Source organism: Myotis nattereri, assembly GCF_964212035.1.
Source record: "Myotis nattereri genome assembly, chromosome: 5".
Classification (NCBI taxonomy): domain Eukaryota; kingdom Metazoa; phylum Chordata; class Mammalia; order Chiroptera; family Vespertilionidae; genus Myotis; species Myotis nattereri.
Genome location: NC_138080.1, coordinates 62,520,146 through 62,535,824, shown reverse-complemented (window position 1 = coordinate 62,535,824; position 15,679 = coordinate 62,520,146).

Below are 15,679 nucleotides of genomic sequence, written 5' to 3'. Positions count from 1 at the left end.
ACTCCATTTTCTGTGTTACGGGGTCAGGGTTGTTAGATTGTGTTCCAATATGCTTATCCTTTGGAAATAGGCTAGGACAATGCCAAACACCTATGGGTAGGAAGAGTCGGGTCTGCCTGGGGAAGAAAAATAGTCTTCAAAGAGGTAACTGAGCCTGATGAGACTGACTCATGGACGCCAGAGGAAGGACAAACCTGGTACCTTCTCTCTTCCATCTGGATTTTGAGGAGAGTAGATATCCATGTAGTCAGGGATAACTAAGTCAGCTTCCAGCAGCTGGAAAAAGTCCAGAAGCTAAGATAGATCTGTATAAAGAACACAGGCAATGAGCAAGTCATGTATTGTAATTAAGATTAGCTAATTTATATCGCCATCTTGATGAGCCCTGGAGTTGTACCAGGAAGGCAGGGACTGTGTCTATTTTTCTCACCAATAAATCTCTAACCCTAGCATAATGCCTGGCATATAAGAAGCACCAATAAATCCTGGTCAAATGATGAGTGGATGAATATTTTCTCATGGCATCACAAAGGTCTTATTAAGCAGGACAGCCTTGTCTAGCTGTGCTATGGGGGAAATGGAAAGGGATTAACATCCAGGTTTGCTCAAGAGCAATAGGGGCAGAGATATCAGCCACCCACACCCCAGCCCTGAGCCAGGGAGTGTAGGCGGCACAGCACCTGTCATGAGCAAGTGCTCCCAAGCAAAGATGAGGTCACGGAAAAAAAGAAGAGATGCCTATAGTTCAGTCATTTCCTCCCATCAATTTTAAAGATTCTAATTTTTCTACTAGGGTAGAAACATCATTCATTAAGAAATTACTATATGAAGGCACTGAAAATTTACCTTTTTTGCTTTTATCTGCTGCAGACTCAACAGAACTCAATAAAACGAATCCCTCCCCTTCCCAGGGAACTAGTCAGTCATTTAATTTTTCTTCCTAATGTTTGGGTTTTCCGTGACCTCAGGGGACAGGAAGATACCTTTTCAGTGTGAGGGTTGAAAGGAGCCATCAGGCAGGTCTTCCCTTTATAGTTAATCCCTAAGTAGGCATTTTGATTTCCAATATCTGCTCAAGAGTTCTCAAACTGGTAGCCCAAAGACATGTTTTGTTTTGTTGGCTTGGCATGAACTTAGTGTTCTACCATAAAATCTGTGAATCAGTTGCAGAGGAGAGAAACAGGCAGGATAGACAATGAAGGACAATAGAGCTCAAATTCTAAGCAATGAGTTGACCAGCACCTGGTGAGCCCAACTTGCTATGGGACCAGGTGTTCTTTCTCTCAGGAGGGTAAATCCAACTTCTTGTGACTTTGCCAGGTAGCAGTTGGCATTCCCAAACAACTCCTTGCGTAGCTGGTATTTACTCCAAACTGCTTGGTGCCTAAACTCAAAACTCTATTCCCTACACCCATTTGCATTATTAAAATATATGCTTATGTTTATTCTTCTTGATCCTCAACTTTGACCCCACCAAAAAATTCATTTCTTAGTTGCAACCAAACTGAAAAGCCTGCAAAGCTGAACATATTATCTGTCCCTTTATAGAAAAATGTTGCTAACTCCTGTTAGTTTAGCAACTCAAAACAGAAAACAATCTAATTGTCCATGAACAATAAAATTAATAAACAAATTCTGATATATTCTTACAATGAAAATGAACTTACAAAAATCACTCACAAGTAAATCTAATAAACAATATTGAAGGAAAGAAGTCAGAATTTTTATATATAAACTAGAGGCCCGATGCACGAAGATTCATGCAAGAATAGGCCTTCCTTCCCCTGGCTGCCGGCACCGGCTTCCCTCTGGCACCCAGGACCTGGGCTGCTTTGCTCCTGCCACTACCAGGCACCCAGGACCCGGGCTGAGGTGGTCAATGCCACCTCATGGCGACCAGTCGTTTGGTCGTTTTGGTCGTGACGCCTCTTGGCCTTTTATTATTATGTTCAATCTATACAAGTTCAAAAACAAACAAAATTAATGCACAATGCATCAGGAAAAAAACACAACAGTGAAAGACTTTGAAATAAGTAAAAAATATCACTGGACTTCTTTTCAAAGATAACCGTTCTGAGCTATCTGATTCTGTAGAAGCCTGTGACTTTCATGGTCTTTGACCTACTTTATAACTCTATAAGTTGTAGACAATGTATAGTAATGCAAATTATTCTTGTCTATGGACACACAAATGAGTTTTGTCAAGTGAAGATGTTATTGATTATTGCCCTGTGGATAGTGGCTAATTTTGCATCTATTAGCTAATTCACTTCAGCATTCTTAATTGCCTGTAAGTGGGTCTGTTCTTTGGATTCTCCTTGAGCTGTTTTAAATTTCTTTTTTATTTGTTTATTTATTTGCTTAGATTTTACCAGTGTCCTCATTAATTAATGATTAAAGCTAAATCTTTGACTCATATGCATTGTATTTTTGTATGAGTCATGGTTTTAGCTCTTTTTGAAAAAATTTTTAGGAGAAGTCATGATAGTGGGTACCATGGAGGGCAAGTAGTGACTGGGGGGCACCTGAGACAGATAAGATTCCTGGCAGCACAGGGTTGCTGACGGGGGGTGGGGGTGGGGGGCAAAGCTCTATTTCTAGATTTCGATGATAATGAGCACTTTGAGCTGTGGACTAGACTCTTTGCAATTTTCTGAATATCTGTTATACTTAAATAAAAAGTTCTTATTTAAAAATATATATAATTAATTAATTAACCAAAAGGTATACAATGAACTATCTCTCCCCAGCTGAAACCACTTCTTGCCTCAGCATTAGCCGCTGTTATTAGGCAGGTTCGTGTGTGCGTGTGTGTGTGTGTGTGTGTGTGTGTGTGTGTGTGTATCATTCCAGATGGTGTTCTTAACTATATACAAGTAAATAAAGACACAGATTCTTATTCCCTGACCACATTTTGCACAACAAGAGATTACAAAAAAGATACACTATATACACACTATCCTGGGCCTCTTATTGTTTACTTTACAATGAATCTTGGCAATCTCTTCTTATCAGTACGCAGAGCTCCTCCATTCTTTATTGCAGCTCCATTGTACTTCATTAAATGGATGTGCCATGTTTTATTTAGCCAGTCCTCTCTATTGATGGGCATTTGGGTTGTTTCTAATCTTGTGCTTCATAGAAATATATCAAACTCCTAGATAATAAGACAGTAAGGGAGAAAGGAAGAGGCATGGAAATCAAAGTGGGAAAGGGTTGTCAGCACTACAAAGACCCTGAGCACTTGTTGGGTGGGAATGTGTAAGATGGAGGTGGTTGGCTGTAACACCACAGATAAACTATTTCCCTTTAGAATTTCTCTACTACCAGCCTTGACATTTTTCTTTAAAAGGTTATCTGTTTTAACAAAGGGACATCAACAAACACTGCTTTTCCCCCAGTGAAGCCAGACAATACACACATATTGGACATACAGGGGTCTCTCCTATATAATAAAAGACTAATATGCTAAGTGTCCGGTCATCCAGTCATCCATTCAACCAATCAAAGCGTATTATGCTAATGATATGCTAAGGTTGCTCAACCGCTCGCTATAATGTGCACTGACCACCAGGGGGCAGACAGTCACCGGTCAACCAGTCGCTATGATGTGCACTGACCACCGGTGGGGGAGGGCAGAAGATTAGCTTGCTGTTGGGGTCCAGCCGATTGGGACTGAGAGAGACCGGCCAGACATGCCCTGGAGCCCTCCTGCGTCCCTCCCCAGCCCCTGCACCAGTGAGGTCCCTCGGCCTGGCCTGTGCCCTCTCACAATCTGGAACCCCTCAGGGGATGTTGGAGAGTCAGTTTCAGCCCAATCCCGCAGGCCAGGCCAAGGGACCCCACTGGTGCATGAATTCGTGCACCGGGCCTCTAGTATAACAATGATTCAAATACGGGGGTCTCCCTCAACTCTGAAATAAGACACCAAGAGTTGATTCCAAACAACTAGTATTTTATTTCCAGGAGTAAAATGTTGACAGTCTCCAGTTTTACACTTACTAGTACCCCAGAGCAAAGAGAACCAGGTTGCTAGCTGAGCCACCAGAGGCTGTGACTCCCAAGGCCACTGCCCAGCAGCATGACAAACTCCATTTGTAATTCTCCTATATTTTCCATCCCTCCAGGATTGTAATGCCAAGCTGCCTCTTCCTAACTAAAATTTACTTTGTCGAGTAAGCACCATATTCTTCCAGCTCTAGAGAAGCCCAGTATAAACTAGAAAAGACAAAACAATTGTTCTCATTTGCACAACTGCTTGGCAAGAAAATGAGATTACTGGCATCAGGGGGAAATTTAAATTTTTCCCCAGGCAAGAAGAATTGACTTCCTGAGCTCCAGGAGAAAGGCAGTGGAGAATTTACTGCTCTACCTAGTTGAAACAAAAATAAGGAGGCTCATAAACCCAGGCAATTTAAACACACGCGTGCACATGCACCCAGAAATTCTCTGTGCTGTGCTATATGCAAATGTGTTAATTCATAATTAAAAGGTAATTGGGATCATTTTAATGGCCTTTTCTTCCTTTTAGTCTGCCTCAGTGGCAGACCCCTGTCACATCAATTTTGGGTGTTAATATATCAATTCTAATGATTGTATTGTCTTTTAAAAAAAACACAAAAAACTTAGCTGCTGCAGCAGCTGCCTTGGGGAGCTCAGTCTCTGAGGAGAAAGCTATCTAACAGCCAGTCCAGTCTGATCTCCCAGCTATTGACATGCAGAAAAAAGAAGCATTCACTTTTAATAATATGACTCTCTTTCATGCAAAAATAGTAGAGGATTTCTGAGGATAAATAATTCATGCTCCTCCAAGCTCCCTGAGAGCTCCCTGAGAATAAATTTGTTCCTTTTCTGTTTTGTTTTTCTTCAAGATATGACATCTTGGGGAGAAGGGGCTGGGGGAAAGAAAGCACTTTCTGCTTCTGTGGATATAGTGCGCTGACTGTTCCATTCCCTAGTGCAACAAAGCCTCAAGATCAACAGACAAGAGCTGAAAACCTTTTCCCCACAGACAGACACAGTGCCATCTAAATGCTCTCTCCAAAGAGCGCATCTCATAAACAGTCTCAACAAAGCGATGTCAGTTTTCCCTTTACTGAGCTTACACAACATCACTTTTCAAAAAAAGAAAATGGACCATAACCATATCCAGCATGAAATCAATTACATTTGATTGATCACATGACTATCCTGTTATGACTCCTGCTGTTTTTGAAAAAGTTCTATATTCTTTTTTTATTTAATCATCACCCAAGGATATATATCGGAAACCTAGGTATATGCCCTGAGTGGGAATCAAACCTACAACTTGTAGGTTCACGGGTTGACACTCCAACCAACTGGCCAGGGCAAGTTCTATACCCATTGTGTATTTGATTTCATTTGTCATTAAAAGAAAAAAACAGATTATAGTTTTTCAATATATTGTCTATCAGTGGTTTTCAAATTTCAGTATATGTTAGAATCACTAAAGAAACTCCACTAAATACAGATTCCTAAGCATCATTGCCCTCAAAGTTCCTATTCACTTTGGTGTAAGATCCAGGTATTTCTGATTTTCCTGTACCAAGCTTGAGAAATGCTACACTACAATCCTAATGAAATATAATGTGCTTAATATCTGCTATAGACTGAATGTTTGTGTCCCCTAAAATTCACATACTGAAGCCTACAGGTGATGGTTTTTGGAGGTGGGGCCTCTGGGAGGCAATTAGGTCATGTAGAGCCCCTAGGATGAGAGAGAGCTGGTTTTCTTTCTTCCATGCTAAGATACAAACTAGGAAGAGGGCCTTCACCAAGAACCCAACCACGCTGCACCCCAATCCTAGACTTCCAGACTCCAAAACTGTGAGAAATAAATGCTTGTTTTAGTCACCCAGTCTATGGTAGTCTGTTACATTAGCCCAAGCGACCAAGATAATACCACATACAAGAATGTGATTTGGTTAGGGGCAGAAATATTAACCATGCTCTATTAACAGTGATTGTTCTGTTCTGGTTAGAGAAAGCATATTATAACCTGACAGAGTTGTACACCCTGGGACAGGGTTTTAACCTGGAACGCGGTCCTGCCTACTATCATGGAAAGATTAACGACCTTGTTACCTAAACCATAGAGTCTGAGGTGCCCACCCTTATGCCCATTGCCTGTATCCTGTAACCATTATACCCATTCTTATTCCTTTTGCCTACCTCCCTATGCCTGTAATTCCTTTGCCCACTTCCCCATGTAATCATTGTCCTTCTACCCACTATAAGCAGCTGGCTTAAGCGGGACATGGGAAACTGCTGTTCTCCCATGCTGCCAGCATTGTGGAATACATGATTCAACCCTGTCTCTGCTTATGGCTCAAGTAATGACTCAGACCTCTTGGTTGTCCGGTTTCAATTTCATTGGTCATTTCCTAAGACTGACTGCTGATCTTTATGTGCCCTTGAATGGACTGTTCTTCTGAAAGAAATTACATATTTAAATTATCTGAATGATGCTATACCGCCATAATTCTTGGTACAACTGAAGCAGAAATAGAGAAATGTCATAAAATTTAAGCTCCTAGGATATTAATTTAAAAATTGGGTGGCAACAGGTTTTTTGAAAAGCTGATGAAAGATAGACACACCCTTTTCTGAGAAAAAGGCAAATCCACAGAAATTTTATACCATTTTGGTGGTTTCATAGACCTCAGGATAGAGATGTCCATTCTAAACGAATGTGTTTCTAGGTCACAAATTTAAGGGAAAATCTTTATTTGAGCTTAGGAATGCAAAGACAGTATGTTCTGTGATGAGTTGATGACTTCAACTAAATATGTTGTTGAAACGGTTAAGGTTAGGATTAATGTTAGGGTTAGGGTTAGGGTTAGGGTTAGGGTTAGGGTTAGGGTTAGGGTTAGAGTTAGGGTTAGGGTTAGGGTGTGAGGCACATCTTCTAATTCCAAGAAACAAAAGACAATTGTTAACAAATAATCTGTGGTAGGAAGTAGGCAGACATGAGCAGAGCAAATAAAAAGAGCCAGCTACAGCCCCCCAGTGCGGTTGAGCATCGACCCATGAACCAGGAGGTCACGTTTCTATTCCCAGTCAAGGCACATGCTCTAGTTGCAGGCTCCATTCCTGCAACTGTAGGGGTCATGCAGAAGGCAGTTGATTAATGATTCTCATCATTGATGTTTCTACCTCTCCCTCTCCCTTCCTCTTTGAAATAAAATAATAATAATAAAAATAATTTAATTTTTAAAAGAGCCAGGTACAGAAGGTCTAAGCAGTGCCAGAAATTGTCACCAGGGTGAAAAGCACCAGGGGCAAAGGACAATTGTAGGGTGGGGCCTTGCCCTCAGGGTGACCTTTCCTCCCCTAGCATATTGTTGGTCTTGCCTCGGGAACCTCTGACCTTTCCTTCCTAGAGATAACTTCTAGGCCCCCGTTGTATTTTAGCTCCAGGCCCACAAAAGCAGCAAAACCAGACAAGTGACCCAAGGCTGACCTCAGGACCAGCTGCATTAAATAATGTCCCCCTGCCCTGGTGCTGACCAATCAGTGGAGACCTAGACCCTGAAAGGACACACCTGGGAAGCTGCTGAATATTCTTTTGAGATCTTCCCCTGGGACCTTGGGGCCTCCCCTAAAATCGCCACCCATAAAACCCTTAGGACAGAGGACCCAGAGCGCTCTCCTCCTGGGAGCATGCCTGGGCGTTTCTTCTTTCCCTCTCTCTCCACCTGGGCTTGTCACCTTAACCTTCCCCATTTCTAATCTCCAAGGGTCTTTCCTTTGCCTCTAGAACTTGTTTCCTAAGCCCATTTCTTCTTCTACCTCTGTGATTTTCCAAAGAAATATTCCTTTATAGTTTGAATGTTAGCTCTGAATTCTTTCCTAGCCATAGGTACATAACTCTAGTACCAAGGTTGCTGAACTCAGGTCCAGTCTAAAGCCACTGGTCAAACACCTGTTGCCATTCCTGCCACCACCAATGAAGACATTTCCAAACTTTCTAAGGTAGAATAAAGATTAGCAGCCCATCAGTTTACACAATCCATAAAAATAGCCAAGGCAGATAATTTTTTTTTTACACTCTAAAGAACAAGAATTTAAGAAGAAAAATGTTAAGAGTAGAATACAAGGGGTTAATTTTTTAAATCTTCCTCAAATAAAGCTGAAAATCTCTACTTTTGCCTATTCTTTTGTTCTATATAAACAAAGCAAACATTTTATGTGTCTTTGTGACTATTTCCTATGTGAAGCATCTATTATGCCATACATAATAATCCATCAGGAGAGAGGAACACCAGCAAGGTCTAAGTAGTGCCAGAAATTCCATGAAGATATTAAGTTTTGCTCATCACATTTTACCTGTCTGATTGCACAATTAAAGGAATGGTGAGATCATGTCTATAAAGTTAAGTGAGCCTCTTTTTAAAAAAAAGGTTTTATATTAATGCAAAGCATTGCCTCATCATCTTAAAAAGGAATATCATTGCCATCTATTTATTCCTTAAAAGTTCAAGGAGAATTAAATAAAATGAGACTTTAAAAAAGACTTTGTCCATATCATGTAACATATTATATAAATAGTCAATAGCAAAGGGATTACATAGAGTATAATTGCAAACAGTGTTATAACAAATTAAAGACCTGTTTTTTATAAAGGGCCCAGAGAAAACACTGCAAAGTTGTTAGAGAGTTGATTAAAAGAAAGGAGGAAGGACAATTGAGAGGTGGAGGGACAATTCATCTGTTATGATGTCTGGTTGCCTCTTGCTGTGTGAGGAACTACCATAAAACTTAGTGGCTTCAAGTAACAGTTTGCTTGTGATTCTGTAGGTCAGCAATTTGAAATGGATTCAGCGGGAATAATTTCGTCTCTGTTCCATGTGGTGTTCTCTGAGCTCACTCACATGTCTCAGGTCTCAGCTGGGGCAACTGGAATGGTTGACATGATGGGGTATTTGGGTTTCTCTCCACATAACCTCTCATCCTCCAGGAGAGAGAGTTCCAAGAGGACTATGACCAAAGCTTCAAAGCCTTATAAGGCCTCAGCTCAGGTCTCACATAATGTCACTTCCACCATACTGTATTTATCAAAGCGAGTCACAAGACAGCCCAGACTAGACTCCACCTCTTGATGTGAGAAGTTGCAAAATATTTGTGGCTGTTTTTACATACCAAAGGGACTAGTCTGTAAAAGTGTATTTCTTCCTACAGCACAAGACTTTCTTTTCATAGAGAAGAAACTACTCTTCAATAAGATTATTGACCTGAATGCTGAAAAGTGATTAGTAGATAAATGTAGTTTGCAATTGTTGAACTATTGTATTTTCTTAAAGGTGGGAGGTGCAGAAAGACAGATGGGATACTTGATAAAGATATGTCCATTGGGTAACTTACAATGGTAAGATGTACCAAAAACTATAAGAAACATTTACCTCTATTTTTAATGATTATTGTATGTTGATAGGTTAATAAATATGATGCCAATACTAACATCCAAGATAAAATGGTTTTATAATTTAACAGTGAATGCATGATATAATGAACCCATAGCCTACTTAACCATACCAATTGTCCAATAACCTGTTACTCACATAAATTTTAAAAATGGTAGAAAAAATAATTTCAATGGAAATTTTCATTTTAATGTGATATGGGAAAATTTTTAAAATCTTTCCAGATACTTTTTCCTCCACCTCTCCATTGTAAGAGGAAGGAGAAATGCAAAAAAAGTAAGCAGGGAGGGAGCTCTCAGACTTGGAGTTAGGAGATGTGTACTCTAGTTCTGCTATTCTAGGAACCTGATGCATGACATTATATTAGGAAGAGGTGTCTCTAAGTCAGTGATTCTCAACTTCCTAACGCCGCGACCCTTTAATACAGTTCCTCATGTTGTGGTGACCCCCAATTTCATTGTTACAAATTGAACATAATTAAAGCATAGTGATTAATCACAAAAACAATATGTAATTAATATGTGTTTTCTGATGGTCTTAGGCGACCCCTGTGAAAGGGTCATTCGACCCCCAAAGGGGTCGCGACCCACAGGTTGAGAACCGCTGCTCTAAGTGCTCAGTGGTGATAGATGATCTATCCCCGTGGTCGGCAAACCGGCTCGCGAGCCACATGCAGCTTTTTGGCCCCTTGAGTGTGGCTCTTCCTAGGCCTTAGGTGTACCCTAATTAAGTTAATAACAATGTACCTACCTATATAGTTTAAGTTTGAAAATTTGGCTCTCAAAAGAAATTTCAATCGTTGTACTGTTGATATTTGGCTCTGTTGACTAATGAGTTTGCTGACCACTGATATAGACAGTTCTTCCAATTGTGATTATTATTATTACATGCATACACAAATATATATATATATGTATATATATATATATATATATGCAAATATTCATGCAAATGAAGAAAGAGAAAGAAACCACAAAAACCAATAGTGCCTTGGAGAAAAGCATGATTAAAAAATTCATTTGTTGGTATTCTCTTGGTCTTTTTCTCCCAAAGCTAATTATTCAAGAAATATTCATCTCTCAAAATCTCTCATTTTATTTTAGCCAAAGCCTTTGCTATTTTTCATTTATGGCTTAGCATAGTAGACTCCCTTTAGAAGAGTTCTTAGCAAATATTAAAAAGACAATAATTCTAAATTTGTTTGCTCCCCTCTGAGAATATCATAAAAACAAAATTATAAAATTCTAAAAAGAAGGGTCTAGTACTACTAGTACATTGGGTTTTTTGCCACAAAATGTATATTGTTATAGCTTGCATTCATAAAGTTCTATTTCCAAAGATATTTTAAACCATTGCCTAGTGTTGATTATTTATGTAGTAGACCTCTATGAAAGTTGAAAGCTGATTTTATTGTACTAATTTTGCATTTAGAAAAACTAAGTAATAAATTGATGATGGAGGATTTATTGCTATATTTTTGTTAACAGAAGACAGGTTAACAGATGGGAACCCATATAATAAAAATATTTAATCAGATTCAAAATGCTTCAAAAGTATTCACCAAAGACAGGTGAAACTTTTCCAGTTCTAGAAATGAACTTTGGTAGGTTGGTTGACAAACTTTAAATCAGAAATGATTAACAGATTTCTGCTGTCAATCCCAATCGGAATTAGAGAACTGATTTACTGTCCCATCTAAAACAACCAAAAAAGTAGGCAAAATATATGAAAAAAAAATCATTATAAGACACTGAACATCAGGCAACTCAGGACAATGATTCTGGAGAGAGGGGAAAACAAATCGGATAAGCCTGTAATACCCCAGCTAACTGATTAGAGAAAGTTTCCAGCTTGCAGCACATGAAGGGGAATCAAAGTTCTAGAGATTAAAAAAAATGTGAATGAAATGAAAAATATTTTGGAAGGAATTGCCAGCAGATTAGACATTGCAGAAGAAATATATGAGTGGATTTTGAGACAGAGAAATAGAGACTATCAGAAATAAAATCAAGAGTGAGCTCAGCCAGTGTGGGTCAGTATTAGAGCGACCCATGAACCAGGAAGTCATGGTTCAAGTCCCAGTCAGGGCACATGCCCAGGTTGTGGGCTTGATCCCCAGTAGGGGGCACACAGGAGGCCCTGATCAATGGTTCTTTCTCATCTCTGATATTTCTATCTTCCTCTCTCCTCCTTTCATCTCTGAAATCAATAAAAAATTTAAACAAACAAACAAAAAAAGAATGAAAAGTGGCTTTTAAAAAATTAAACAGCCTTGGCCAGAGTCTCTCAGTAGTTAGTGCTCTGGCCTGCACACCAGAGGGCCACTGGTTCTATTCCTGGACAAAGGCACATACCTGGGTTGCAAGTTTGATCCAGACCCTGGTCAGGGTGTGTGCAGGAGGCAACCATTCAATGTGTCTCTCTCACATAGATGTTTCTCTCTCTCTCTTCTCCATTGCCCTTTCACTCTCTCTAAAAATCAATGGAAAAAAATATCCTCACTCCTTGGGTGAGAATTAAAAAAAATTTTTTTTTGAACAAAGCACCGATGATCTGTGAAAATACTATATTCAATGGGAATCTCCAGAGGCTAGAAAAGGGGGTAAAAGAAAAACATTTGAAAAAGTAATAGCTGATTTTTTTCCAAATTTGAGGACAATTAAAAACCCATAGATCCAAAAAGCTCCCAGAACCCCAAACCTAAAAACATGGAGAAAATAAAACTAAGGTACATCATAATGGAATTGCTTAAAAACAGTGATAAAAAATCTTAAAAGCAGCCAAAGTAAAAAGAAACATTATGGACAGAGGAACAAAATAAGAATTAGAGTGGACTTGTCTTGGAAACAATGCAAGCCAGAAGATAATAGAACAACATATTCAAAGTCCTGAAAGAAAAAAGAACTCAAAGTTCTTAAATTCCATAACCCAAAATAAAGACATTTCAGACATACAAAATCTGAAAGAATTCATCACTAGCAGATCGGCTCTATATGAAATATTTAAGAAAGTCATTCAGGCAGAAGGAAAACCAGATGAAATCTGGATGTACACATGAAATGAAGAGTGACAGAAATGGGGAATATCTGGGTAAACATAAAGACTCTTTGTTCTTAGTTTTGTTTGTTTTTTTATTCTCATCTGAGGATATTTTTCCACTGATTTTAGAGAGAGGGGAAGAGAGAGGAGAAGACAGAGAAACATCAATGTGCGAGAAACATTGATTGGTTGCCTCCTGGCCAGGGCCTGGACTGGGGAGGAGCCTGCAACCAAGGTACATGCCCTTGCTCAGAATCGAACCCGGGACCCTTTGGTCCTCAGGCCGACACTCTATCCTCTGAGCCAAACTGGCTAGGGCTCTTCTTAGTTTTTAAATACTTCACAAGATTGATTAGTTAATGCAGAAATAATAATGCTTTGTGGGGTTTATAATATATGTAGAAGTAAAACGTGTAATAATAACACAAAGGCCGGGATGTGGGAAATGGAATTACATTGTCGTAAGGTCTTACACACACGTAAGGTAGAGTATCACTTGAAGGTTAACTAAGACAAGTTAAGTATGTATACTATAAACTTTACAGCGACTACTATTAACACAAAGAGTTAGATCTAGTAAGCCAACAAAGAAGATAAAATGGAATCATTAAAAACAAGAAACCCAAAAGAAGGTAGGAAAAAAGAAGACGAAGAAGAAATGGGACAAATGAAAAACAAATAGCACGATAGTTGATTTTAAGCCAACTGTATCAATAACCACATTAACTAGAAGTGGTTTAAACGCACTAATTCAAAAGGAAGATAACTATTTTGCTATAAGAAACCCCCTTTAAAAATAAGAACACATATAACTTAAAGGGGAAAATAGATACATCATGCAAATGTTCATCAACCATTATAAACAGCCTAACTGAAACTTCATTAAAGGGAGTTCTTGTTATTTGGATATGTGGAAGCGTAACATCCTTAGTGCTTTTTTGCACATTCTGTAACCGACTTTAAAAGTGGTAATTCTGCAATTTTGCACACTGGTTTCCTGGGTGTGCAGGAGGATGGAAGCTCTGAAAACGGGAGATGAAATTGTCTCTTTGTGTTTTATTTCTTTTCTTTTGGTTCTTTTTTCTGTTGACTGAACAGTAAAGGAAAACAGCAAGCTAATCTCGGGCTCCTTTTGCTCAGTGCACCAACACATTATTGATCTGCTATCATAGTGTATATAAAGCAATGTTTGCTTCAGTGACTCCAAGCTGCATTCCAAATAAAAGGCTGTATGTATGAAGATAGATTTCTACAAAGATAAATTTAAGAGAAAATAATATTTTAAAGCCCATTCTATTTTCCTTCCCACTCCGTTGCCCTCATAAAGAACTCTCATCTAAACAAATTATGTTGTTTTATCATGCTAGATTATTGAATATCGCTTGGTTTATTCACAGATTTTGCCAAGTTATCTTCTGAGGAAATTCGATTCTGTGCATAGGTGAAGTCCCATAAGAAAAACTAAATGCACAAATATTCAAAAGAAGTACCTGTGGTTCATATAGTTTATTTCTTCATATTTTGTGATCCAAGCTTTATAACTCCTTCTAAAATTGGGTAAATGGTGAGTGAAGGCAAGGAGAGGATAGGGACCAGCGGCCGCAGCTGGATGTGGTCCAGGTTTGAGGCAAACTTGGAATGGTTGCATCAGATTCCTGGCAGGACATCTCAGAAAGAAGCAGCTTAGCCCTACACACTCCCCTCCTTCTTTAATAAACACAGTTCAGTCCTCAAGAATAAAAAGAATATATAAGTCCAGCTGGGGTGGCTGTGTTGAGTGCTGACCCTGCACCAGGAGGATGCTGGTTGGATTCCTGGTCAAGGCACATGCCTGGGTTGCAGGTTTGATCCCCAGTGCGGGGCATGCAGGAGGCAGCCAACCAATGTTTCTCTCTCATCATTGATGTTTCTATCTCTCTCTCCTTCTCCCTTCCTCTCTCTTTAAAGTCAGAAAAACATACTTTTCAAAAAATAATATATAAAAAGGTTTCAGACATCCGATTCCAACTGAATTCTTGCCTTCTCTAGTTATCAAAACAAACCATTTGAAACTTTTAAAATTAAGATATACCTGTTACAGCTTAGGTATTCTGTAAAATCCATCTGTCTTGCCAATAATGTATTCACTTTGGTATATTCTGGACATGATTCTGAGGGCAATCAAATGTGGAATCGCTAAATATTAACACTTACTAAGCTGAAGGAACACCTAGTAGGCTGAAAAGACAAGCCAAAGAGACACAGAATAATTGATCCTCCCTCTTTTGTTTTCATGGCAATCACTACAGTTAGGAACCCTTTATTTCAAAATCTGCTATTTTACACACCCTATTTTCATATCTATTATAGGTGTCTGACATAAGGAAGTCAACCCATTAAAATCAAGGCAAATGAAAAAAAACCTGTTAAATCGCGTTGTTAGTTACATTGAAACCTAAAATATGACCTTATTATTATGGCATGTTTAATATTTGATATTAATCTGGGTAGAAATCTTCTAAGTTAGTGATGTTTAATTCTTAAAATTAACAATACTGAACAAGCAGAGATGGGGAAGGTGTGGGATCGAGGTAAAGTGGTCTGATCTAGTTGTGGGCTCTCCGAAGAGATGCCAGGTGAGAAAGGACAGGGAAGGGCACAGGCGGTTTAGCAGGGTGACCACTATCACTTCTGAGCACGCACTAACAACTTCCCTCCCATCATCTCTAAGCCTTACAGCAACCCGCAAGATAAATATCATAATCCCCATCTTACCAATGAAAACACAGGCTCAAGTGATTTAAATAAAAACCGGGGTCAAACTTGTGCCAGAGTCATGTTTAAACAAGAGCTAATCTGATACCAAAGCCCAAATTTGTTGCAGTAAGCCACAGCCGAGGAGCCCTGCAGGCCTCCAGGGATAGTTCATGGAGATTAAATAGATCATGGGAAAGCCAGTGGAGGTGTTAAACAAAGGAGTGCTAACAGGAGGCATTCAAGATCTAACTTTGGGAGATTCCTCTGACAGCAAGCGGTGGCTGAAGTGATGCAGTTATGGCTCTCTCCAAGAGCAAGAGTGATAAGGGCTTGAGAGGTCATGAGGGCAGGAGGCATGTGAGGCCTGCAGGGACAGAGGGAACGAAACTTCAAAACTCATTTGTCAGAAACGGTCTTTGCAGATCTGGCTTCGCCAGCTTGCACCTGAGGTATGTCAGATC